Raw genomic sequence first — 27,706 nt, 5'->3', positions numbered from 1 at the left:
GCTCTAATTTATTTTGAACATAAAGAAAAGAAGCCATGCTTACAGGGATTTAAACAGTGCACACAGTCACAGTCTGGTGCTTTGAAGCATATTCATGATGGGTGTGATGTCTCCAGTTTTATGTGTGAGGTTGAATTCACACACCCCATCTTTCCTTTACAGGTGTGTTTCCCTTTGGGAAACTGAAAACATCTGTTAATTAACTCTCTGCCAATTCCACACTTGTAACACTCTGTCAACACTTCCTTTACAGGAATAATCTAAATGGTCTGGGAAGTCGCAAGTTCACACTTCTGTGTGCATGTGTTGTATACTTGTATTGTTGTGTTCATAGCTTTCTGTGAACAGATCTTAAAACCGTTGTTAGGTTATTTGGCATTGTCAGGACATTCGGAGTGCTGTTTGAGTTCAGCTTTAGGGTCCAGTTAGGGTAAATGATGTACCAGATGCATCATTTTATTGGTACCTGAATGCAGGAGAGTGGTCCAGAATGCCTGTCATTGCTATTCTTGCCTTTTCTATGCAAGGCATAACATGATACAAATAACAGCAGCTGAGACTTGAAATGATACATTTCTTTGTGTACATTTTTTTTAAGTGTCTTTTCTTGATTTTGTGTGTTGCATGGGAAGCTTTGGTTAATAATTGCCAGAGTTTGTTGTGAGGGAGCTGAGGGTTTATGGAGAAGGTTTATATTTGTCTGTATCTGCCATCTAACAGTTTTTGGTGAATGTAGTGGTCCAAATAACATCAGGAATGACCCTACCCCTATGACCTAGTAAGGTTAAAAGATACATATGACATTGTACCAATTTATCTTGTCTTTCTTGTAAGAAAAATGGCAGAAAATCAGAAACTGTCAGTTAACATTATCTGCAGATCTTCTCCTCTCTGTCTACATCAGAGGAGCATATACTTTACCTCAAAGAAACTGGCTGTCCATCCAGCACTGATGCTTCCTGTTTGTCACTCTGCACCAGCTGATGTGTAGGTTCTATTTTTCACTGTGTGATTTGGGTCCACTCCCAAGAAGCATTGTTTGAAATGTGTCTCTGTTTGGGTGGAGTCCAAAAGGTTGCTGCTAGGAAAGAAGTTCAGTCATCAGGGAACAGGTAGATGTGAGGAGACAGCTGCACCGATGCAAGCACTAACACATACTTACACACAAGTCCTTAGGGGATCATATGTGCTGTACCAGGTAGGAGAAACACACAATCCATACAGGCGCACTCACAACCTTAGTCTTATCCAGGAACACGCCCCCTTACGCTGACATACATACAACCAGTGCTAGTTCAGATGGGGATACTGGACAGAGTGAACTGAGGCAAGAAATAGGACAGTCTGTCAGTATGCAGGCAGGGTAGCTAATCAATGGGCTGTTTGAAAACAGCATTATGCAGGAAATATATTATTAAATCAGCCCAGGTGTGGTAAATTCGTCAATATTTAGCAGGTACAGCATTAGAACCATGCATGGGTGCATACTGTATGTGATTAGATTAGAATCATAAAGTGTTTTCACTCATCCATTAATTCAATTATTTATTATTTTTTTTTATTGCTATTCAAAAGGCTCACAGAGATGTGGTGTGTAGGAATTGTACAGTTTTAAAAGTTACAACTTTTTGAATCTTCAAGGAATGTTATTTACATTTGTATGTTGGGTAAAAATGCTATTAAATACCAAAACATGCATGTTATTCCTTTTAAATTTTTACATCAAAGCTATTGATTTTTGGTCGACCTAGGTCTCCCAGTCATCATTTTTAAACACAAGATACTTCCAGTGGATTTCCTTGTCTCATTTCAAACGAATGACATCCAATAGGCTTGCTCTTTTCCCAAGAGCATTTATTTATTTATTTATTTATTTTTTCCCTGTTCCAATTGAAAAATATTCATAAAGGCCTTTGCCCTAAGAAAGCCCATATTTATAGATGAGTTTAACCCAGCCCATGCTCATTTAGGGCACATCTCGTAACACTCAATACCCATTCCCTAACACACCATGATGTCAGCAAGCAAACAAGCATGTATTGAATTACCTCAGTGCTCAGTCAAACTGTCTTCACCATCAACCATCATCCTAACATCATGCATCAGGGGAATGTGATGGAGCAAATGGTCTTTTACTTGCTTGAAAAAAATAATGGACTTTTACTTTATTTTTGAAGCATCTCACTACCAAGCTCGTCAAAATCAACAGCTCACTGTCAGTCTAACTTAACCTGCCACAACACTTCTAGATCCTGACTGCTAAACTGATATACCCTAGAATTGAAAACACCTCTTTTCAAAGGTAGTATGAGACAGAAAATAGCAAAAAAATATTTTTTCTTTTTGGAACCAAGAGATTTAAAGATACTAGAAACCACTCCTCTTTACTCAAACCAAAATAACAGAAAAGATAAAATGATATTTAAAGTCTTTTTAGAACTGTTCCATAGCCTTTGGCCTTATCACATGATCATTACCTTGTTTGTCAAGGAATTAAAGATGCTCAAAAATATTGAGAAATGGATTCTTGTTAATATTGGCTTAAAGGTTGTGGTTGAAGTTCATTCTTGACCTTAATGTCAAGCCCCTAGGTAGCTTTACAATCCCACAACACAATCTTCATTAGCAGATTGTGTTTGCCTATTTGTCATAGATAAAAGATTCTTTTTTTTCTGAGAATTTTATGAATGTCTTGTCTCTTGTTGACTTTAAGGTTGTGATATAAGGTTGACCATGAAAATGGGAGCTGAGCTTGATTTTAACAAGGATTTCCACTCTTTTTACTGGTAGTCACACTGTAGTACTCACAACAGTAAAAACCCCTACTTACTAGTACTAATTGGAGCATTATCGCTGATTGATTATAATTTGTCCACTTCAAACAATGAATCCTCTTTTTCCACGTCCCCCACAGTTCTATCTTCTGTGAGTAATGTCACTTTTCAGGCGCTGTGTATACACCTTGTGGCCATTAAGCCATATAAATACATTACACTAGTTACATTAGTTTTTCCTGACTCTACTGATGACCCTTTCCTTTTTTCGTTAACATGTATGTAAGATGATAGCTGTTAGAAATGTAACATTTGGCTCTAAAACCCTGAGCAAGCTTTCAACATACATAGTTTGAAGCAGTTAGAGATTCTGACATAACTTTGATCCTGAGTTCTCTTGTATATAACATTTACAGTTCGAGTTTCCAGGGCACCGGTGTTCCTTCTCTGTAATAAGCTGCCAATTTAAGAAACATATTAACATTAGGTTATGCTAAGAAACTGGAGCAACACAGACCCCTTGAGCTTTGGCCCATACCATAACATTTGTGAAATGCTTGTTCGTTCTTGTTTTCTGTACCATTTTCATCTTTATTCATGACCTATGTTCTTTCTGAAATTCTTCATGCAAAAAAAGAACTGTGTTGAGAGTTCTTTATGAATAAATTTCACTGTAGTTAACAAGTACATTCACTCCTTATAACTGCACTAACCTTTTGTCTTTCTGCACTGTTCTCTGTATATACCTTGTTAGAAACACTGAGGCAGGAGACCAGAAGTAACAATAGGACCACATTGCCCCAGTTACTGTGTTGCTGCTCTTATATTTTTCATACTAATTACGTTTTTCATACTTTCAGGATATGCTTCCATAATCTTGGTGAGGTTAGCCGTAGCTGCGTGACATTTGACATTTGGTTTCCAACATCCATCCAGACATTGAGAATTAGGTTTTGTATGTTGCCACAACAGTCACAGGTAGATGGTAACACCTGAAGTTTCAATGTTGAATGACTTAGCTTGGAAGGTTGGAGTCTATCTACTATAACATCAGGGAAATGAAGCCCTTCTCAGTTTCAACACTTAATAATAGTTTACTTAGTAATCACCATAAGATCAGTGATAAAGTCAAATAAGGTGTATTTGTTTGGTGCTTAATTCAGTTATAGACTCCAGTGGCAACAGCATTAGAAAGTAGTAAATTAAAATGATAGATGAAATTACAAAAGACTGAACTCTAAGGACATGTTGTCATTATGAAAACCACAACTGATTTAAGGTCTTCCTCACAAATTATCATCATTTGTGGTTGTCAGTATTGAGGTAGTTTGCTGTTTCAGCCAAAGGATGCTTTTATTTTTTTTTCTTTAAAAGGAGGAAGGGGCATATACTTTATGTACTTGCTTATAATACAACCTTGGATAAGCCCTATGTGGCTTTTACACCAGGCTACAGCAACGTTGCCATGTTTAAAGTGATCTTTAAAGTGACTTTTGCTTTGTTGGGCCTGAGTGTCCGAGTTGTTTCATGTAATATTTTGTTTTGACAGTTGATTATCATCATTCTAGTGCTTTAAATGTGGCACATGATGTGTGCATGTTTTTGTTTACAAGTTTTGGAATGATTGCCTTTTTAAACTTACTTGAATTTGCAGATTTAAGTGTTCAAATCTAGATTATACATGCAGGGTATAATTTGGTTCATAATTGACTGGAGGTGTTCCTCTAGCGTCAGTCCCCTATGTGTTATAAAGTCACTTTATAATGTTCTGTCTGTAATAGAATCGGAGAGCTTTGGCACTTCTACAGCAGATAGACTTTTAAAAAAAAAAAAAAACGCTGTTTAAATTCTTGTATATATATATATATATATATAATATCCATCATCAGCCCAGAGGGGGCAGTGTGTCGCTGTGTGGGGGACAATGAGCCCTAGGTCAGGGGGAAACTGCAACATTTATCCCCTTTTGCATCACCTTTCCTCTTGACAAAGTGCACTGAGCGCTTCAGGGGCATACTAATTTGCCTGATGTGTATTGGCTCCCCATATCTGCCATTCAACACAATGACAGTAATTTGGCAGAAAGGTGAAAACAAGTCTAGACCTAATCACAGACATCCTATCAGCACAGAAGCTGATATTTAGCTGAAGCAAGGACTAAGAACTATGCACTATGTGTAGATTTAACATATGTAATGCTGTAACTCTGAAATATAAATGAAAGATTCTACATTTTTCAGTGGATTTTGTTTAACATATGCAAACTTGTATGAGCTCTATTTTTGGCTGTTTGATATTGTGTATCTCTGCTGCATTTTTAATGCAAAAATAATACACAAAATTTTGCACTCACAGCATTAGGGGTTTGATCTCCATGTCGCAAAAGCGCACGCACAATTTTTCAGACAAGACAAACCTATTTTTCCAGTCTCTGTGAATGAGTGTCTTATTCAGCATTTCAATTTCAAACATGTTTGTTTCTAGTGCAGATCCTAATTCCCACACTTCATTGATATTCACTCTTGAAAGCAAATAGTTCAAGGAAACATTTGGGCCCACAGAGAAATGCCTTACTTACTGAACACCCTTCATTTTCAAGTGGCTGTATCTGACTCAGAAAAACGTCCTGTCACCGGTCGCTCTATGAGCACATATGGGGCTCAGTGCGTCTGTTAGACTTTTTGTCATGCCTGCGGTAGGGGCCATTACAAACCTGATTTATTCGGCATGCTGCTGTGAGCACACCCATCTGTGAGCTGCCTGTAAAACTGATTCGTGCAAAGGATCAATTTCCATCTGATGGTTCTATTTGTCTGTATTCCTGCACACTAGGAATAAGTGTTGCAAGAAATGTGGAATGAGATCTCATTTTCCACATCCATCATATGCTGCATGCTTTGGCATGATATGATATCATTATGGCAGTCGTCTAATTTTAGCTATGTCTCTGCTGAAATACACATTGCCTTTTTTAAAATTTTTTTTTTTTCCCCGCTGTATTGTGATTCCACTACTAACCACAAACATAGCTTAAATTTTATTTTACTGTGATCTTTTAAAATTAATATTTATTGTGGTATATACTTATATTGGGTGAGGAAAGGAGAAACAGGCAGACATACTTTAAAAGACAGTTCAATCAAGTTTCATTTGTTGCTTTCTTTATTTATTAGCAGCTTTTTAGTACAGTCTGTATCTTTGCTTTTCTTTCTTCCTCCTCTCCACTGCTTGGAGCCCACATGGAATACTAAGAAAAACTAAAACCAAGATGTCTGGTTTATCTTCACTCTCAGAAACATGACAGATGAAAGATAAAAGGAGTGAGAAAACATTCTAGGCAGTGGCGACAGCTTTGAAACCGTGGAGAGTCCACTGCAACCAATCTCAGCTTCATAGGCGTTCAGTGGTGCACTGTGGGAAGTCAGGGTGGCGCACTGTTGTGTTTCAGGAGGAGAGAGAGAATGAGGGAAAATGGCAGCAAATAAGGTTGGCGAGCTGTGGTGTATTGTTCCCCCCTGCTGCCAGTAATGAACAGGCCTTCTGAACAGACTGGAGAAATTGGTCCCTGGTGGGCCTTAAGCCTTCTTTCTCATCTGTCAGGTGTGTTTGCCACACGTGGAAACACACACATACCTGTGAAAATGCCTGCACGAAGTTTGCATGTAAACGTGTACTGCCATACACTACACTATGCAGTTCTCAGAGGTATGATGTATTCACACCCATTCCATGATATGCCTCTCTCCTCTAATATTCATTTCAACACTAAATGTCTAAGCGTCAGTGTGTCATGCTCTTGACTGACTGAACTTATAATAGTTTAATGATCAGCCCTGAATAATAACACACATCTGCTATCCTGCATTCATAAGCATCAAGCATATATTCTTATTTTCTAAGTGTGTTGTGATTTAAATAAGAATTAGAATTAAAATCCAGTAACCAGTAACTAATATTATAACTCTACTTCCATTTTATCTATTTGTCCTGAAGCAGAATATATAATGGTAATGGCATGGCTACTTAAATGTATACATTACTCTAGTATCGACTGATCTCTTCTCTCATTATGTCTTAGCTTTAATCAAGTTCAGGTCAGGTTTGAGCTGTATATTCTATACTGGGTGAGTCATTAGGGACCACAGATTTACTTAATATAGTAGAAGTATTTGTAAGTCCTCATGGTGTGCTAGTTCAATAAAGGAAAAAAAGCTTAATCCTCTATCACAGATGGCTAGTCTTTGATAGGACATGGATGGAGATATTGAATTACATCATTAAAGCTTTGCAGAGGCCATCAGTTGTGAATAGCCTATGTAATTTAGGATAAATTAGCATGTCTGGGTAAGTAAGTTGTTCTGTGGAATTACAGCTAATGTTGGAGAAATTACCTGTTCAAGTGCAATTTTTTTTTTATATATACTAAAGCATTCAAAGGTTATATTAAGTATTTGTGTTGTATTTTATTTATACCCTGTAATAGATAAATACTACTTCTAGTAATCAAATCATCAATAATATTTGGTTGGTAATCAATATATTTGTATAGCACCTTTTCATAAGTGATTATACATTTCAAAAGAAAGTTACAGATGGCTGACAAAAAAGATAATAAATATCCCCTTTTTCTGGCTTGTAGTGCTACTTGTATAGTGAAGCAACTTATGTGCTAATTTACTGTCATTCTGTCAAGTAGCTTTCTGTCACTAGCGTTAGCTTTCTGTCACTAGCGTTAGATGGCACTTGTGACTCAACGGAATATGTTGTACCGCCGAAAAAGTGAAAAGGCGTATGCTCAGCGGCTAAGCTTTAAGTCCTAGTGTAACACAAGTGAAAGTCTTGCTCAAAATAAGAGCTATACTGCAGACTTCAAGCTGCAGGTAATAGTCTGCCGCTGAAACAAAGTCTGAAATGAAGGTCGCTATTCAGGCAACCTGACAGGGGAGGAGGACCTGACGCTTCATCCCCCCTCCCGCGATGTTGGCACATTTGTTTAACATTACCTGACACGGCTTATTGTAATGCACTTCTGCTTGTTATTATGCTTAGTCAATGTTCTTCATAGGCTAATTTAGACTATAATTAGAAATGCAACTTAAACACCAAAGTGACTTACATATTTTTTTTTTTTTGGTTCAACAAGGCTGTTTTTTTTAACAGCAACTAATATTCTGGTGTGAGTCCAAAAAAATACAGTAAGTAAAATAATAATCAATGAAATGAAGTTAAAATTCATGACCTGATCAAATTGAAAAAGAGACGACAACTGATAAAATATTAGCGAATACAAAACATTTGGATATAAATCCAGTCGCACATTATTGAAGTTGCACTCAAGTTGAGCGTACCAAAACTGTTCAGCTTTTTGGTATCTAGATTTAACCTAGGTGTTTCTACTGGTTTTTTTGTTCCCTGTTATGTTTCAAATGTTCGAATTTGATTTGTGGCCAGCCTGAGGAAGATGACCCTGACGTAAAAGTGAATGCAAAGGTTCTATTAATCTGTGTATTTCATTCCTGAGTTTTTCTGTAGTGCAGAGTGAAAAGGGATTTTACTCTTGGTTTGAGAATGAGAAGGATAAAAACCCAGATCTCTGAACTGTTTTGTCTCTGAAGACCTACAATCTCTCAGGCAGTTAACAGCAAGAGAAAGGGGGTAAAAGTGCTTTAATAAAATGATGATTGAGGAGGGGGCGCTTCAAAACCATGTTTCTTAATATATGTAGAACAACTGTGGAGTCATTGAAATCGTTTTCGGTAATTATTGATCTTTTGATTGCAGTAATTAAATTGCCCAATGGAAGAGTGAGAGCTTAGCCTTCACTTCCAGCTCTGTAATCTGCCCTTATTTAACATGGTAAACGTTGTGAGTCATAGGGCCTCATTACAAACAAGGCTGGGCCCTAATGTGTAAAATTAAAGAAGTGTTCTCACTTCAAGCATGTGTTGACCTCTAAACCTCTATTATTGTAGCAACATGATGAGCAGAATCTTGATCTGTTCTGTCTGCAGTGTTGGTCTTTTTCTATTCCTCAGCCTCTCCTTCCCTCTTTATCTTCCTCTCTTTTTCTCTTCGCCCTTCCTCTGACTGACTCAGCTTCACATCAATCACACCAATGTTTATTGTCAATGAAATATTTAGTACGATGGGGCCTGTGTGCACAGATTGCAGATTTCATCTCACCCTGAAACAATAGATAGGTGGTGTGTGTGTGTGCTTCAACTGATTTAGATGCCAGATTTTGATGCCAAGAAATCTCTTTGTATGCTATTTCTGTGATTGGGGTAGGATATTACAGGTTCACATCTTAAGGTTCATCTGAGATTTGTTGTGGCTGTCAACACATAAATAAGAAGACTGAAGGCGTTGGTGTGTGGGTTATAGATATTGAAGAGGTAGACTTACGCACCATGCAAGTATAGAAATAAAATACACAGAGCAAAACATGAAACAACCATTTTACAGTGCTCACTGCGAGTGCAATAAAATGTGACATAATGTAATGCAAATTTTCTCACTCAGTAACACAAGTCTTACTGTGATTCAGGCTTTTCCACTTTATTGAACAATTCAACATACTGTATATAAGTAGTATATAAACACCTAATAACTGGACTTTGTTACAAGAGTCAGCATTTGTTTTAGGAGGAACCAAGACCTGTACAACATGTACTTGTATGGCTCTACACTGTAAGGACCAGCTTTAAGTTTTATACCATTGGAGTGAGGATGTTTTCGGCTGGTCCACATGTTCTGGCACACCTTCACAGGGCTGTTTGACAGGTGGTTTTAAAGCTTAAATAATATATTCAGATATACCAATTTATTACCATTATAACATTATATAATTTGATTTATTAGTTACTTTAAATTTTCTAAAACTATAATAGTGACACAATCTAATACAAATATAGTTGTTACTGGGACATATAAATGCTTTGGAATAAAGAGTAGAGTTTGTGCCATCTTTAACACTCTTCTGATAGTCTGTATATTAGACTCAACACTTATTGTATAAACTTTTGTGATCAGACACTGCAGTTCTCCCATAAACTGTTTTCCAAACAGTTTTCCAGACAAAAGGCTTTGGATAACAGGATATTTAATGCTTCATCAAAAGAATAAAGGGCATTCATAGCTTGAATGAGAAAGCAAAGGCAGTCCAAAAAGGAGCAAGGAAAAAAAAAGATAATGGATTGAAAAAACATATTCTGGGCTTAAGTTGAAAATATTAAGAAATTGTTTAGCTTGTGTGGAGTTGAGACAATGGATGCCGCTATCATGTCTGGGTGATTGCTCTAGTATGAAGCTGGAGCCAACTCATGATTAGCCTGGCTCACTAACTAACATGTTATATTTATAAATATATGGTTTGTTTAAAAACATTAAGTTCTGGTTTTTGGGAGTTATGTGCTGAACTTTTTGTTGGCCGGGAACAGATGGCATGAGCTAAGCTGGCTGTAGCTTTATGCTGAACTGACAGATATGAGAGTTGTACACGTTTCTTCCTATCTCTTGTTTTTAAAAAAGCAAATAAGAATCTAATTTAATTGATTAATTTTATTTTGGGATAGTGAATTATGAGGAAACGGGCACAATGATGTTAAGGTGACCTTCCCATTTTTCAGTGCAGTACTTTTAAATTGCACAAAAGATAATTTGTTGAGTCAGCTCAGTCCGATCTGTTTTTAATTCCCTGTTAAATTTTCTTTTAGTACAATTATGGGACCATTGGGGACAGTCACAAACACATACACAGCAGTGTACGAAGTGTTGGCATAATGACCTGAATTTAAACAGCTTTTTGTTGCAGAACCTAAACACATACACACACTAAATGCAAAAGCATATGCTGAGATTAAACACAGTTGCCTTCTGCACTGGTTCGAAGTTCTATTACTGTAAATTTTTAAGTTTGTCATCTATTTCAGTGCCAATATTTGTTAAATTGTTAAAGATCAAGGGTCATTTCAGCTTACAACAAAGTTCATACCAATTTTATATTAACTTTCAAATGTATTCATCCAACCATTCGACCTGTCAGCCCACAAGTACTGCTGCCAATAATGCAGATAAGAATCCCTGCGTGGTAAAGGCTGAGAGCATTTGATAATAATGCTGGGTGTTTGGGACCACGGTTTGGTCAATGACTGACTTGAAGGTTGTTTGAAAGCTTATTTTAGCACAACACTTGAGGACAACTTCCATCATACTGACATTGGCAGTGACACTGATAAGAAAACTAGGTCACTGCTTTGACACATTGGGAGCAAAAAATGGGAAATAATGTTAATTATTGCTCTTAATTTGTCACATCATTAATTTTGATCAACTGATGCCACATTAGCACCTTTAGAGAAGACTGACTTTGGATGATCCTAAACTTATAGAAAAAAAATCTTGGATTATTTTATCCAAATATAAGTTTGAGTGCATCTGGTGGAGAAAAAGAATAAGTTATTTTAAAAGCTGTCCTATAGTGCTGACGGAAAAACAACTTTTTATACCAAGGGCAGTTATGAAGACTGATCAGTCAATTTGCAATGACTGAACCCTATCTCTGCTGAAAAATTGTCACAAAGCATGTGGTCCTAAAATAAAAATTACCTCTGAGCCAAGTGTCTCTGTGGGTTTGTGCACAGGAGTTAGTATGTCGTATGTACTTAGATTTCTTTTTGTGTGTGTGCTTTTGCGTATGTGAGCGCAGGTGTGTTCTTGTTGTGCTTTGTTGTACACAGGCATTGTCTGTATCCAGGAGCTGTCCTCCCTGTCAGATCTCAGGTATTTATAAATCTCGACAGTAGAAGACAGATCATCAGGCCTCAAGCTGCCACACATCCATCCTTCCAAGGGCTTCCAAAGACAGCCTTCAACATGCATTACTCATTCCCATGGTGCAGCAAACCAGATTTTCAGCAGCTTTTCATTCGTTTTTCCTCATGTACTGTGTGTGTGTCAGTGGGATGCATGGGTGTGGTGATGGCTGCATGTATCTTTAGAGGTACAACTTTGTTCTCTTTGAATACTTGGTTTCTGTCACGCCACTTTGAATGACGCTGCCCCCTGCGTACAGTGCTTACATTTCCTGTGGCGTGCTGTCTGCCACCTCAGGTTGGTTTTGCCTGTGTTTGTTTGCATATTTGTCAATGCCTCTCAGTATGTGGTGGTGTCTGAGAGTGTTCGCTTATGTATTGTTGTGGGGGAAAATGTGCACAAATCTCTTAAAGCCTAAGCTGGATTAAGTGCACAGTAACAGAAACAACTAGTTATAAAAGACATTTTGACCTATCAATCATATGTCATATTGTTTGACAAATCTGTTATTATAATTATAGGGTCTTATAAGTTGGTAATTGATCTATATATCCAACAGTTGTTTAGTGCACTGCGAACCACACAGATTTCAACACAACTTTGTGGCGGTGACAAAAGTAAAGCTAGTGTGCCACCAAGGTCAGTAGGCTTCATCAGCTAGGGACCAATAATGTCTGTGCTAGTAATGTCATATCAATCCATCCAATAGTTACTGATGAATTACAGTCTGGACCAAAGTGATGGATAGACCAAAAAAAAAAAAACAAAAAACATTGCCATCCCTAGAGCCATGCTGCTAATGGGACAGAAAATATTGAGTTTTCACACCAAACGTTTCTACCCTGTTGTTCAGAGCATTTAACACTAAATGTTAACAGCCTAGAGAAGTTGTCAAGATACTGGATGGTTGCCAGTTTGAATTCTCAGACCAGTCAGAAAAGTAAATGAGTAATGCTCTGAGCTCATTGTGTAATAACCATAGAAATCGTATGTTGACGTGGCCTTAAGCAAGGTGCTTAATCCCTTACTGCTACAGAAAATCAGCTTAGTTGCAAGAGACAGGAGATGACTCTGGTTACTTTAAGCAGCCTTTGGGTGTGATGTGTTTAAATAGTTTCAGTAGGGTGGAGCTGAAAAGACTTTTTTTGTTTTTTTTTTGTTTTGTTTTTTTTAGCAGAAACATCTAATCAATAATTATAAAACTGTATAATAATATACCTAAAATGACTTTGTAGGTTCCTGAAACAAATAATTGGCTTAATAATTGCATAAGATGCTATTATATGTCCTATTGTCTAGAAAATATGTTGTGATATGTGAGCAGATGGAATGGTAACTAGCTTATTTTAGACTCTCTGTTTACATCCCATCTGTCTCCTGTTAAAATATAGCTAGCACTAAATAAACAGAGGGGCAAATACAATCATTGCCATAGATTTAGAGAGATACAGTGTACTGTAATATACTGTACAGGCATACATCTGAGAGTTCGTGACCTTGACATTTTATAACTGAAAAAATAGTCTTCATGAACCCTGAAAATGTTTTTTTTTTTTTTTTTTTTTTTTTTTCATGTATTTTCATATATTTTTTTTGAACAAGGGACAAACATGATGTCCCTTTTGTCTAAATATAGACTGTTCATAAATCCCTGACTTTTCTATTAAATTATTCACATCTAGAATGGGGATACATAATGTTTCTTAAAATTGTGCACAGTATGTAAACCTGAGGGATATGCTGAAACGTAGCACAACTCATGGGGACATTTTGAGTGTTTCTGTTGTAATTTTTCTTTCTGTTTAAAATGCATTGTTGAGTGTGCCATCTTTAGTTGACTGTAGATCATAGCAAAGAAGAAACAAGGTTTTGTGAGTATAATCCCAGTAGTGTGGATTTTATTGATTCATAAGACAGAATTTCACTTTGATTCTCTGAAGATCCAGGACCATGTTACACTAAGTCCTCTGAGATGAATATATAGTACTCTGCAAGACTTCAAGAGTTGTATTTTGTATTGGTTGCGATCACAGATGCATGCTTGAAAACTTGAGCACATACACACTATACATACAGATAGTACATTCTCATTTTAACTGACTGCAAGTGGGGTTTTCAACCTATGTGATGGATTGTTTCCTATATCCTCAAGCGGTTTCGGACCTTTATTTTTGGCTCTACTCTACAAAAGGGAATAGACACCAGGGACAACACTGCCTCCTCTAATCCACCAAGTTCTAAATTTCTACTATGATTCCAGTCTCAAAGAACAATACACCCTGGAGCTTAGGGAGAACTGAGAGATGCAGAAAGACGGGGGGGCGTAGGAAATGGGAATAGAACTACTGAAGGGAGTTCAGAAAGTGAACAAAATCCTTTGTGAATACAGTGTTTTGAGATGGCATATTAAAGTTCAGTTGATGGACTTTTTGGCCCAGAAGGTAATATTTTGCTATTGTAATACTTATACAAAAGGCTTTAAGTCTCTTCAAGGTAAATTGCATCAGTCCCTTTATTCTTCTAGCAGATCTGTCTAACCTTATCAATAAGGACCTAGCCTACTGCTTTGGGTGACTAAATTGTCCCCAGTTGTGCTGGGTAGAAGGAGATTGCCACGAAAAGGCTAAAACTAGAGAAAGACAAAAGAAAAGCATCATAAAAAAAGTACAGCTTGGGGAAAGAGCTGCAGTGCACATTTCAGAAACTAGTATTTCAAGAGCACATGGAACACAATGGCTACCTTACCCTGAAGTTGGCAGTAGACTCCTGTGAAAAAGGACAGGAATCCCTTTAAACCCACTATCCTGTCTGGATCAAGGAAGAACTGCTAAATTCCCTAAGGGTTCATTGAACAAGAAGGAAAGATAAAAATAGCAGGCCTTTCTTCTGGGAAGAAAACATATCCTGGGTTCAGATGAACTTCCACTGAAAAGTCCTCCCTCCTGGCAGTTTTCAGAGGTACAGTGGGAAAGCATTTTGTCTAAGAACCTTGCCCTTGACTCTTTGCATTTCTTTTTTTTCCCCACTCAATAACTTTTGTTAAAAAAAAAAAAAAAAAAAAACTCTCACATGACTACTATTATGGCATTTCAACTGCAACATATTCTTAATGTTATTGCTCTCTTGGGTCATTTGGTGTCTGAATGGGAGCACATACTGTACACTGTAACTGTGTCCTGAATCTTTTTTTCCTAATCTCACCCTGACTATATACAACCTGGTATGTCCACTAGCTTTACATGGTAAACCTTTTGGAGCAGTTAGCAATTTTCCTAATTATCCACATATTTAACTCAGATTTATCATGACTACAAATAAATGTTCCATGTTGACTAGATGTAAATTAAAGAATGTAAACACCTGAATCTGTTTGCGCTCACACAAAATGTCAATTGTTACTTTGTCTATAAATATTTTGGGGCAAATTTTTTTTCAGTGTGGAATTGTTAAAGGAAGGTTGGCATACAGTGGCTTATGTTTTAACAAGAGATCCAAACTGGATAATATAAATACTCCATAGTTCTTGATTGGCTCAAATAAGGAAATGGCATGTCCCTTGCAAATGCTAACACTGTACCTGCCACTTATGCTGGGAGAAGCAGTATTTGCTGAATTTGATTATAGTCCCACATAAATACACATGTTTTCAACTAGAATGTTGCCTGTGTATCATCTGATTTAGTAATGAACCCTGTGGATTATGGCTACCCTCCAAGCACCTCATTACTCCCAGTAGATCATGACTTCATTATTGCAGAGTATGTCAGAGTAAAAGCATGATATATGTGGTTCCAATACATCCCATTGTAAGGTAGCATTAATTTGGTTCATTTTGTGTCAACCATCGTAACTGGTAAGCAGAACCATAAGGTGAGAGTGTTTTACAGAGTTGCATATGAGTTTGTACTGTTGTTGTATTTGTATAAATTATTCAGTCTTAATCCTCATTTTGAAATATAACAAACTTTCCATGTCGACAATAGGTCTTGAGAATGATGCAGTTAGAGAGCAAGAATGCGGCAGGGATGCCATTATAATATTCTCTCTGGAACGTTATCTGAATCTGCGACAGCACTGAAAAATGAAAATGCCTTTACTCAACAGATCCATTCACTCCTTTAACAGCAGAGCAATGTGCAGTACCTGATGGTAATTTGAATTTGCCACTGAATAAAGGTAGCTACCAGCTGTAAAACACCTAAACATGGATTTCAGCTCTGTTTTGTTCTGCTGGCATTGGTATGCATGTGAATTTGCTTATGAATTTGCATGTTTGTTCAACATACTGTATGGGTGAAGCCAGGAGTTTGTGTTGTGCTCATGAGATATTGTTAAAGAGTTCATAGCACTTTGTAGCTGCATGAATAGTGGAGATTCTTTACTTAAGCATGCCCCCTTTTGGCCCTTGCAATGCACAAAGCTATTTCCCCATAATGGCTCTATCGTGTAGCCAGCTCCCATGGGAGCCTCACTGTTGGCCTCAGTCTGCTTTACAAACCCCCTCCTTCACAATGTGTGGAGGGGGAGATGAGAAGGAAAGAAGAAAGTGAGTGTTCTGTACAGTGCTATGATGAGTGAACGCTGATGAGGGACAGTTATTATGCAGAGCTTATTATTCTCTATCTGCACTAGAGGGATTGTCAGTTGTGGCCACAGCTATTCATTAAAGCTATGAAATATGACCCGGCCCATGGTGTGTGTGTGTGTTTGTGTGTGTAATGTGTTTTGCCCAGAGGCCAAGCTAACAGATCTAGAGTGGAGCTTTTGCAGTAACTAGAACTCATATTCACTTTTAAGGCTTGCCGGACAAATTTACTTTTATGTACTGGCTGTCTTTGCTACGTGTTTCCTATGTTTAGGCACACATGAAAAGAAAGAGGTCAATAAATTGTTAAATGTACAATCCAGTTATTTTTTTTTTATGGTCATAATGGAAAAACTGAAAAAAGAGTTCTATTCTGAAAGAGGTGGCGGGAAGGCATTAGATAAAGCTAAGCATACCTCCAGGCTGCAATTGTTACAATATGACTGCTGACAGTAGCTTTCCATTCACTCATCATATTTTCTAGTTTCATCATATGTCACCTGTGTCATGATACGTTCACTGTAATGAATTGCTGCATTAAATTGTCATTATCCACAACAGCAGAATTATCAATAGAAACATAAATCAAACTAAATATTACTAACAATTTATTCTGTCTCAACAGATGTCATTAAATCACTATACTTTGAGCTTTGTTGTTGGTTCACACCATCTCTTGAGGGCAGTAGCTGGTTCCTTTGCTCTTAATTGCTGCACTGTGTTCACCCGCTAGCCCCTAAATTTGTCTCTTTTGTTTGGTGCTGGTGTAGTCAGTTTTCGTGGTTGGAAAAAATCTGCATGCTGCAAACATAAATGACAGTGAGCCAAAAGTGTAAAGTTACAGCTGGAAAAAAAAAAGAATGAGTTTTAAGTCAATATAATGCACAGGAGGGCACTGGGGACCTCCAAGTGATAATTGTTTGTGGGTAGATTATTACAATGAACCCTTTTCATGGGCCATTGTTTATATCCAAAAAAGATTTACAGCATCTTTAAGTTAGCCCACAAAAATAGTTGCATTTAGTCATTAGCTATGTCACATTAAGTCTTAATTCTACTCAAAGGATGTATATCACTGCCCTAATACAAATCTGGTTTTCTCCTAAATGGCAAATGCAGACCCTAGGCAACATTGGCCACAACTCTCTAAAACATTATTCCGCCAATCCTCATTACCTATCACTTCAAGTATTTCAGTGGCAAAACCCACTCTTTCTTCTTGTGTTCCTTTTAGTGTCTTTCCTCCCACCTCATATCATCTTGGCCCTATAGTCCTCACCTAGTACCCCCCCTCCCTCCAAATTCCTCTGCCTCGACCTGCTGCAGGATCCATTGTGAGATGATCTTTACAATGATTAATGCAAGAGGGAGGTGGAGACCCTGCTGCTGCCCCATCTCAAATCTCTAGCCTGCTGTGGGGCTCAAGCTGACAGGAAGCACTGCTATTTTTGTCTCTATTTATTCCTATTTTTTTCATTTGTGTAGAGTTTTTTGCATGCCACAGTACCTTGGCAAACTGAGTTCAGTGAAATATAGGAAAGCACCCTGCAAAGTGTCACATTGTTCTGTGTGTTTTCATTGGCGATAAAAGCATCAGGGGCTATGTGAATAAACTACGGGTTGTAAATTGTCCTATAGTATATAACATTTAGAAAGTCTGCCACTTTGTTCAGTGCTCCATTTACCTAATTTTGCTTATAAAGGACTTTTTGCTGCTATTTGTCACTGGAATCAATTGACCCATATTTTATTTCGGCAACAGAGCTTATCTTTGTCTTGGTGAATGCTGCCTCAATTTCAGCTCAAATTTTATGTTCAGAGTTGTATTCTGTCATGGGATTCTGCAGATCTGAGCAACTGTTCGTCATTGGAGTCTTTGAGTCAAAATAACTTTCACAGGGCTTTATAAATGACAGACCTTGGCAGTTTTTCTTGTGGTTGCTAGGGTAACAGAAGCAGAGAGGTGCTTGTAACTGCCTGTGTATTTGCACTGTCCATTTGCTGTCTGTACTGTACAACTCTAGCTGAATGATTATTTGAGGGTTTTCCAATGGCTCGAAACCTGTTGAGGGACTATGAGCTGTAGAATTTGTTCAAACAGTAAACCAATTGAATCAGAAGGTCGATGACTGTGTGTTTTGATTATGAGGATAATGATCATGCTGACAGATAAGGGCTTCCTAAACACAGCTAACAGCCTGTCTGCACTGAGAAGTGTCTCATTTTACCTGCAGGATGGCAATCATGTTTTATGCTCTCATTTCTTTAAACATTCCGTTTCATACATTATGCTATGATCAGAGTTTTGACACACAAGAGGAAAGGTCATATGTGCTTGACAATAAAGACAAAAGCTATCTTTTGCCAACACTGCCAGACTGTCACCCTTTATTATGCGGGCCATGGTAGCTTTCTGAAAGTGCCTGTTGGCCGTGGTAGGCTTTAATTGGTGAGCCAATGATTTTCTGTTGTTGGACCATGGATTTTTATTTGCGTAGTTATTTGCTGATGGATACAAAGCCGATGGCAGCCTATTGATCAAGCTTACAGAGGCAGAATTGAAGAGAGATGGACTAGACAGCAGAGTGAGGGAATAAGCTTTACAATAGAGAATGTAGGCTGATATTATATTAGTCTTGGTGATGCCTAGTGTTATTGGGTAATATTATTACATTAAAATGAAGTATTATCCACCCTTTTCATCCCTAAGGTATTAAGAAGTGGAAAAATTATTCACCTAATCCTCACAATGTAACACCAAATCAGTCTAGTACCATGAGGCAGTACCTACAGCCCAGTCCATTTGCACAGGTAGTCCAGCTAGACTCCAAGAAGGCACATCCATATATGCAGTAGCCACACGATTTGCTGTGTCTCCCAGCACAGTCTCAAGAGCATGGTGGTAATACCAGACAGGCTGTTACACCAGGAGAGCTGGACAGGGCTGTGAAAAGGCAACAACACACAGTAGGACTGGGATCTGCTCCTTTGCACAAGGAGGAACAGGAGGAGCAGTGGGAGAGCCCCTCAAAGTGAGCAGGTGTGCATGACTGACAAAACCGTCAGAAACAGATTCCATGATGGCCCAACATCCTCTAGTACGACTTGTTCTCGCAGCACAGTACCACTGGTGCCCTGTTCTCTTTACAGATAAGAGCAGGTTCACACTGAGCACATGTGACAGGTGTGAAAGAGTCTGGAGATGTTAGCCTGAAACATGGAGAACGACCAGTTTGGTGGAGTGTCAGTGATGGTCTGTGGTTGCATATCTTTGGAGGGCTGCACAGAGCGCCATGTCATAGCCAACGGTGCCTTGACTGCTGTGAGATACTCGGATGAGATCCTCAGCGAGTGTCAGACCTTGCTTTGGCGCAGTGTGTTCAGGGTTCCTCTGAAAGGAAGGACAATACTGGGCCTTATGTGGCCAGAGTGTGTAGGCCAGGGGCAACCTGCTATGATCCTTGAGAGCCACAGCAATACATTTTACAATCATTTAACCTGATGTGTGATGTGTTGCCTTAATTTTTTAGTGTATATTTACTTGTTGCATTGTTGCCTTGCTTCAAATCAATCCATAGACCAAAAAAAAAGCTTTATTTAGCCAGGTTTCTGAAGCTGATGTAGAATATAAACCATCAAGGATTGATTACAATCAGAAGAGCTAGTGCAGTCCCCCTTCCATGATAGCACTGATGACAAAGGCACTAAATGGGTAGGGTACTGTAGGTGATTACAGCTTTTTGGTGCATGTTGTGTGGTGTCATGTTTGAGTTTCTGCATAAGTGTGTATAGCCCTCCATATTACCGTGTAATGAAAATGACATTCATGTAAAAGAGAGATAGATGTATGTGCCATCTGCTCCTGAGAGAAAGGGATGGTATAAAACACAGAAGATGCACACAGTAAGAAGTGATGGTGATATAGTGACATGGGTTATGAGGAAAGGGACGACGGGTTGCAAGTTGACAGCAAGTCACACTACAGACAGCATTAGAGCTCCTCTCTGCAGAGAGCAAAATAAATTGACCAGAATGAAGAAGAACCAAGAGTAAAGTGGTAATGTTGGTATCAAGTGGAGGGGTGGGGGCTACGCTCTGTAGAATGGAAGGAGTCTTGGCCACAGATCAGTCAGCCAGGAAGACGGGTGCTGGACAGGACATAAGAAGGAGCATGGTGAGATGAGTAAAAGATGCAGGCAGGGAGAGAGATGGGGAAAAGGATAGAGACAGATGGACTGAGGTGTGAGGGAGGCGGCAGGGTATCGACATGGGGGAAATTGTGTTTCAGGAGCTTACTGCCAGAAATATGTTTCCATCATGCAGATAGAGGGAGAGAAAACTAGCAAGGGATGGGCATAACATGTATCTGTTTTGCTGGAAAGGCAGGGATAGTGAAGGGTTAGAGAGTCAACTATAAATAGTAAGAGACATAGGGTGATGGTTTTCCTTGAGTTTAAATTTATTGCAATATGTACAAAACAGGGAGGGGGGGATGTGTGAGCTTTTGAATGTGTGTCTGGTAGGTCAGCTAAAATATCTATAAAGATTAGTCAAATAAAACAGGCACTGCATGGAGTCTCAGCCATTACTATTTGTGTAATCATCTACATAATCATGCACTCTTGAATGATTGACAGACTGTGTCCTGGGATGTTGTTTAATGGTATTGAGAATCTAATTCAGGCACTGATTTCAAAGGTGCAATACATACAGGTGCTACATCTGGAAGGTTAGGAGATGTAGTATACACCATATTGCTATGACACACACAGATAACAAATGCTGTCCCTTTTTTATGATTCCAAACATTGTTTATTTAGCTGCTGTTGATCCCTTATGCAGCTCTCGGAGGACAGGCTGCATCACAGGGCACTTCTGTGCTGAAGTCTCCTTTTAGCATCAGCTTTCCAGGCAGTGTTACCTATTTGTTTAATTAGCAATGATCATGCCAAGTTGAGAAGTATACAGAGGCCTACAAGTGAAAGCCAGGTCTGTTGGGGGTACCACGCACCACAGCGGACAAGATCAAAAACAACAAAAACATAGCCATGGCCCACTTCTCCTTTAAATGCAGAAATCTCCAGAGTGGGTGAGCTGTAAGTACACAGCATTACAATATGTTCTTCCCACCAATGCTGATATTTAGCCAAGTAGTCATATTTTGCTTTAAGAAAGCAGAACTATGACAAACATGATTTAAAATTGAGATCATTCATAGTTTTATCATCTGTACCAAAATTCTCTCTTGAGCTTTTGTAATGTGACATTTTCAAGCGAAAACAGAATAATTGAGTGGGGTATAATTTCCTGACTAATTTGCCTTGAGTACTCAAGAACATGATTTAGCAAACCTGGAGAACCAAAAATGTTTTCCCACATCTTCTTCACCGGCATTGTTAGTCAGGAGAAAGAATAAATAGATTAGTCCAAAAATATATTTTTGAAAATGTAAAGGGTTTTTGCCAAATAACACCCAAATTAAAACATCTAAACTATGCCACCACTCTCCTAGCTAATATCACCCACAAAATTAGTCAGACTATCTACAAGCCACTGAATACAATCCATAAGCTAGCTAATAAGACCCACAATTTATTTAATATGGCCCATGAGCTATTGATAAAGTGTGGTTTTGTGATTATGATAGGCTTGTTTAGCTAGGCCCTTAAGTCCCATTTGATTGCATACAAAGGTGATATATCACTGACATATTATCACTGTGATATGGCAAATGTGTGAGCAAATAGTTGTCTGTTTACTCACACAGGAGCAAAACGCTTCACAGTGAATCCCTTTGGTTATCAGAGCTTTTTCACTGAAAATGGCTGCCTGCTGCTCCTGAAAATGGGGTTGATGAAAGCAGTGAGAGCCAGTAAAGTTGTGGGCCATAAAATTAAAACAATGAGATTAAATAATGCTGTTAGGGGAACTGCAAAGTTGTTAATAATTCTCTGTGGGTTCATCAATATGAGCAAATCCATTCCCATTACATGTAGCTACAAGCTACCTACAATCAATTGTCTACAATTCCATTGTTAGTAGATAGAAGTAAATATTGTAATATATACATGTGGATAAATGTTTGGCTGCAGTCCAAGGTCACTTTTATTTATTTATTTTATTTGACTTTTTTGATAAAGTGAAGTTAGCTGGGAAATCTGTCAGCAGCCAAAAACATAACACGCTTGCAGTGTAGCACTGAAATGTAACAGGTACATCCTAAAATCAGTAGCTCAGAAAGGTCAAGGTCAGTTTTTCTATGTTTTATATATTGCCTTCAGAGGTCATGTAAGAATGATCCCAAAGTACTGTTATATGACCAGAGCTCCTTCAACAACACTCATACACTGAATTGTTGAAATATTTGGAACAATCCCTAAGCACAGCAATGATGTGAATATTAGGAAAAGCTATTTTATGTTGCTTTATGCTTTCTAAGGGTTTAAATAGCTTCCAATCCTTTGAAAATTATAACTTGTTTGAATTTTGGTTTGGTGATCATTTTAAAAGAATATATCATCATCTTTTGTAAATCTAATTGCTGACAAAAAATGTTCAGTATGAAATCATAACAGCTGAAAAAAAAGATTATAAATATGCCCGGCTAAGCCCTGAGAACATCATTCACAAAGGCAGTATGGCTTGTGAAGTTTGAGAAACCATGTGCAATTTAGCATGAAGACAATTTCATACTTCCAGTTCCATTTCTCCTTGCCAGCTTGGAGAGGTTGGCTGAAAACCACATTGTGCTTCTAATGTGTTCACAGGCACAAATGGTTAGTGGGAAAACAGTCCTGGCCAAGTTATCTATCAGAATGTTTGTCAGCTCCTTGTTTTTTTTTTTGTTTTTTTTTGGTGCATCATTGTGCTCGTCGTTTCTCACTCTTTGCTCTTCTTACGTTTCTTGTATTCTGCAGTCACACAGAGTTATCAAGTATGCAAAGTCCATGAAGTGGTGTGAATACTTCATTGAAGCTTGTTAGTGTTGAGTCTGAGTTCAAAACCTCCAGCAGTAGATCCTTTCCTAGTATGGGCAGCAGACACCAAATTCCTTTGCTTTTGGCGTATACTACACATGCATCTACTGTATGCATCAAAAGAAAAACTAGATTGTTTCCAAATAGCAGAAAACTAAATTAATAATCACAAATTCTTTTTTTCTTTTTTAATTTTGATGACATTTTGGTATTACAATTAGACAATCCAAATTGTATGGCCAAGGCTATGCTGTCTTTTCCTTGGACTTTATATGGTAGAAACTTGGTATATATTCTGAATAAAATGCTGTTGCTGCAAGCAGAGATATGGATGTTGCCTTTTGCATCAGTGTGGTAATTTTTCCTCTTGGAAAATAAAATATTTCTGTACTTTTTATTATTAACTGTATCTACATTTTGGGGATAGATGTTTGGTCATTTTACTTGCCATGTGTTGAAACACCAATTGCCAGTAATCTTTAATACTATATATCAGAATTTCCCCCAGGGTTGTACTAAGACTTAGAACATTGGGCTGAGGTTGCTTTCATTTGGCAAAAAAGGCCTAATAATAATCACATAGCTTTATAGGCTATTTTTTATGGTAGGTACCTTGAACTTTATTCTGTCTGTGTAACATTTTATTTTCATTGCTTCCTATCATACCCCAATCTAACCTGCTGGTTATCTGCAATGTGAGAAATATACTCTGAGAATCAGCAGTCTCATGCCATGGGCAGTACATCTAATAAATTTCCATCTTATAATAGATACACAGGTCAAATTAAATGCTCTGAAACATGCGCTGATTCTTGTAATGTTGCTCAACTGAGCTTAAGTGTTCACTTAAGCAACGTTACTGTAATACCCGTGCCACGGTCAATGTAATTTCAATAACTACACATTTGACACTGGCTATTAGAACTTCTTAATACATTATTACAATACTATTTGTGACACCGTTTTATAGTTTTTGGAGGCAAAATAATAAAATGTGATGTTGCATCTATACATCAAAACAAAGCTGTCTTAAGCAAATCTCTGTCATGATTACATGATTACATTACATAACTTAGCTTCATGTCCAGCAGTCTTCTTTGTATTTGTCCTGTTTTCAAATATTTTTTGCAAAAATAAACAGATCATTAAAATGCTGCTCAAAATGCTAGTCACAGCAGCACAAGAAGACATTATTTGAGGATGTGAAATTAAGCATGACAGCGAGTCAGAATGTTGGGATGTTTGGCTAGAGGGCCCTCACACCCTGCTGAGCTCAGTGAATGGACAATTGAACATAGCGCTCACTTGTCCTCAGACATTTTACACACACACACACACACACACACACACACACAGGCAGAAAACATACTCACATACCTGGCAGTGGAAAGAAAAATCACTGTGCAAACCCACAGTGTGTGTCGATGGAGGTAATGTCCACAGCATATATGGATACATAGGACATTTTATTTTAAAATCTAAACTATCAAACTGTTTTGAATAACAATCAAAATTTGTTTCTTTTATAGCTTGAAAATGTCTTGGAATATGTCAACAGAAATCCATTGTGTATGAACAATGCACAAACACACACACCTGGTTGGTTTTTGTAAGCTGAGATCCTCTCCACTCCTACTCAAAGATGAGTCAGCTCAAGGTTTTTTTCCATCCTACAGCAGTCTAGAAATATCCCATTGCTGATTGGATTTTACACTTCATATTTGTGCTTTTATATGTTTATGTAAAGAAAATATACATTAAAATAGTAGTACTTTATCTTTTTGTCAATTTGTGCAGAGCACAGCAAGTATATTTGAATATGAAATTTGCTTAACAAATATAGTTTGACTTGACACGACTTGACAAGTGTATCGATTGCTTGAAAAGTTGGGGACTGTTGTGCCTTCATCCCACAGCAGAATTTCTGAGCTGTCAGAAGGATAACAATGCAAGGAAGGTCGTGCTTTATAATGTTACCTGTCAGCCAGCCAATATAGCATTCCCCCGGAAGAAATTTAATTAGCTTGAAACAGCAGCAGGGAGAGAGGCGACATTAAAGGAACTGAACGATAACCAGCTTTTAATCCTGTCCTGGCGTGAGAATAGAAGAAAAGAGGAAAAATCGTTCTCTATCGAGCAGTCGTGACTTTGATGGAGGTGGAATTCTTTTAAGGTGGTATGCAGTGTAATTAGTAATGCGCATGTGTTTACAAGATAAATAAACCCCCCTCACTTGCTTTGATGTGAAATGTAACCATCCCTAGAAACCACAGGCTGGCAAACACTGGGCAGTCCTACAGGAGTCCAGTTGGAAAAGGTTTGTGTTGGTTCCAGCATAGTGAGATGCAGTTGTATGCCTGTTTCACTCTTTTATGATCCAATCAGTCTAAAAGGAGTCCTGTAAAGTATACTGCAGTGCAAGATTTGAATAGATTTTCAGGTTTTTCATATGGACATGTGAGATTTATCATCTTGTTCTGCATTCAAGCAAGAATTTGTAATTAGAGGACAGTACTGAAAAGCTGATGTTTGAAGACTAACAGCAAGCACTCACAACACATTATCCTTGAGCAAGAAACTGAATTTCTAAAAGATTTTGGAATGGCAGTTGCTGTTTCTATATTATCAATAGCCACAAACAGGACATGTACAACAGTGTTTGTTTTTTCACCTACCCAACAGTTACAGTAAAATAAAACCTCGAATGAGCTGAATATCCTAAATGTTAAAGCACTTTGTTATATTATTCACAGGCATTTATTTTATGATTACATTGTTCTGCAAATGATTCTGCCTTGTAAACCTCTGTCCAATGAAAGGCAGCATCCTTATATCATTTACCTCTTAAGCCAATGATACTGATACTAATTTTCACATTTTCAAACATTTTTCTCTACATGTTTATGATTTATGAACTAAACTATACAAGGATGCAAAACTGCTAATTGCAGTGCTATAGAATCCACACCACCCACCAACCCTGTTTCTGTGTCCTAACAGTTCTCTCACTGAGTAGAAGCAGAACATACTTGTTGTCTGTAGCCATTCCTCTTCTAAAATATTCCCTCTGAAGCACTTAGCCTAATTAGAGATCATTTATTCCCAGAACTAATCAGTCCAAGTGTTTGTGTCTTCTAAAATAATAACATGAGAGAAGGCTGTTGCGCTAAACGAGGGTTCAACAGCCCACATTGCTTACTTAATTTGACTCGTGTGTTTCATTTTCTGTCTATGTTTGTGGGATTGCTCTTATGCAAACTGTAGCCTAATTTGATTAGTGGCTACAATATAACTGCTCAGTAAAAGAAGGCACTTTGTAGGATTCCTCTTATGTCTTCATAAATGTTGCCTTCTGTAAAAAGACACGGATTGTTTAGGTTTCATGCTGTTTTTTTTTCCTCAATCAATCAAGAAACAACATAATTATCTTCTGTACGTTCTTGATTAAGTAGAGTTAGGATTTAGAGGCAAGGAGACTAATTTAATTTATTGTTTGAATCATTGCTAACCAATCAGTCTGTACTACTTATTCATGTAATGAATAGGGAAGGAAACATAAAGCTGCTTTTCTGTTAAATCACCAAAGTTTCATTATTTGTATCTGTAAACATGGGCTTATTCCTGAAGTTGTCCAAAAATGATTGGTTCAATTTTGTTCAAGTTTTGATTTTTCTTTACTGCCATTTATAGTTATCACCCTCAGTGTACACCCATATATCTGTTTAACTCACTGAAAAAGCTTCTGACAAAAATCTGAAAAGCTCTCTTGGCCATTTCTTGGCTAGCATGTACTTACAGATCATGCGGACACTCTCTTTGGCGGTCATGTGTACACTTTGGATATTTTTCATACTTATATTTCAGCTTCTATTTTAGTGAAAGAAGAAAATACACAACACAGATACACACACAATTGTCTTGTGGAAAATAGCGCGCAAATGAATTTCACATTACTGTAGGTCACTGAATTAATTTCTGAAATGGCAATTGGGATAATCTCTTAGGGACGTGTTGAGTAGTGGGCCACATTTACCCAGTTACCCTTATACCTCAGTGTAGATTAAGAAATACATTTTACCCATCAAAACCTGCCTGTTTGTTCCTTAAACAGTATGGACAGAGCTGTATTTTTCTGTTGCTAATTTTACCTGGAAGTTGGCTGTGTGTGAAAACTGCATCAAAAGACAGGCAAAAAGCTTTTCTTGGAGAACAAACACCTTTCCTCTTATCTCATCCTTTTATGAAATACTCTCTTCTGGATTCATTAAAAGAAAAGTTGGCTTTTTCCAGCCTTATCCTCTGTGATCTGAACTCAGTCATACAATTCAAAGTCAGTTTTAATCTTTTGGCCAGCACTGTATGAAACAGATTTGAAAAATTCCTACAAAAATTAAATATTCTGCTGCACACTGAAAGGCTTTATATCCATTCAGCTACTGTATTTTCAAAGCTGTAATAGTTTTAGAGCGCAAAAGACAGTACGTTGAAACAAGACTCTCACTGAAGATGAAGCACAATATCTAGCTAATTTAATGAAGATACAATATCACAACTGT

This window comes from Mastacembelus armatus, chromosome 23 (genome assembly GCF_900324485.2).
Source record: "Mastacembelus armatus chromosome 23, fMasArm1.2, whole genome shotgun sequence".
Classification (NCBI taxonomy): domain Eukaryota; kingdom Metazoa; phylum Chordata; class Actinopteri; order Synbranchiformes; family Mastacembelidae; genus Mastacembelus; species Mastacembelus armatus.
The sequence above is the reverse complement of the archived record's forward strand: the minus strand, read 5'-3'. Positions refer to the sequence as shown.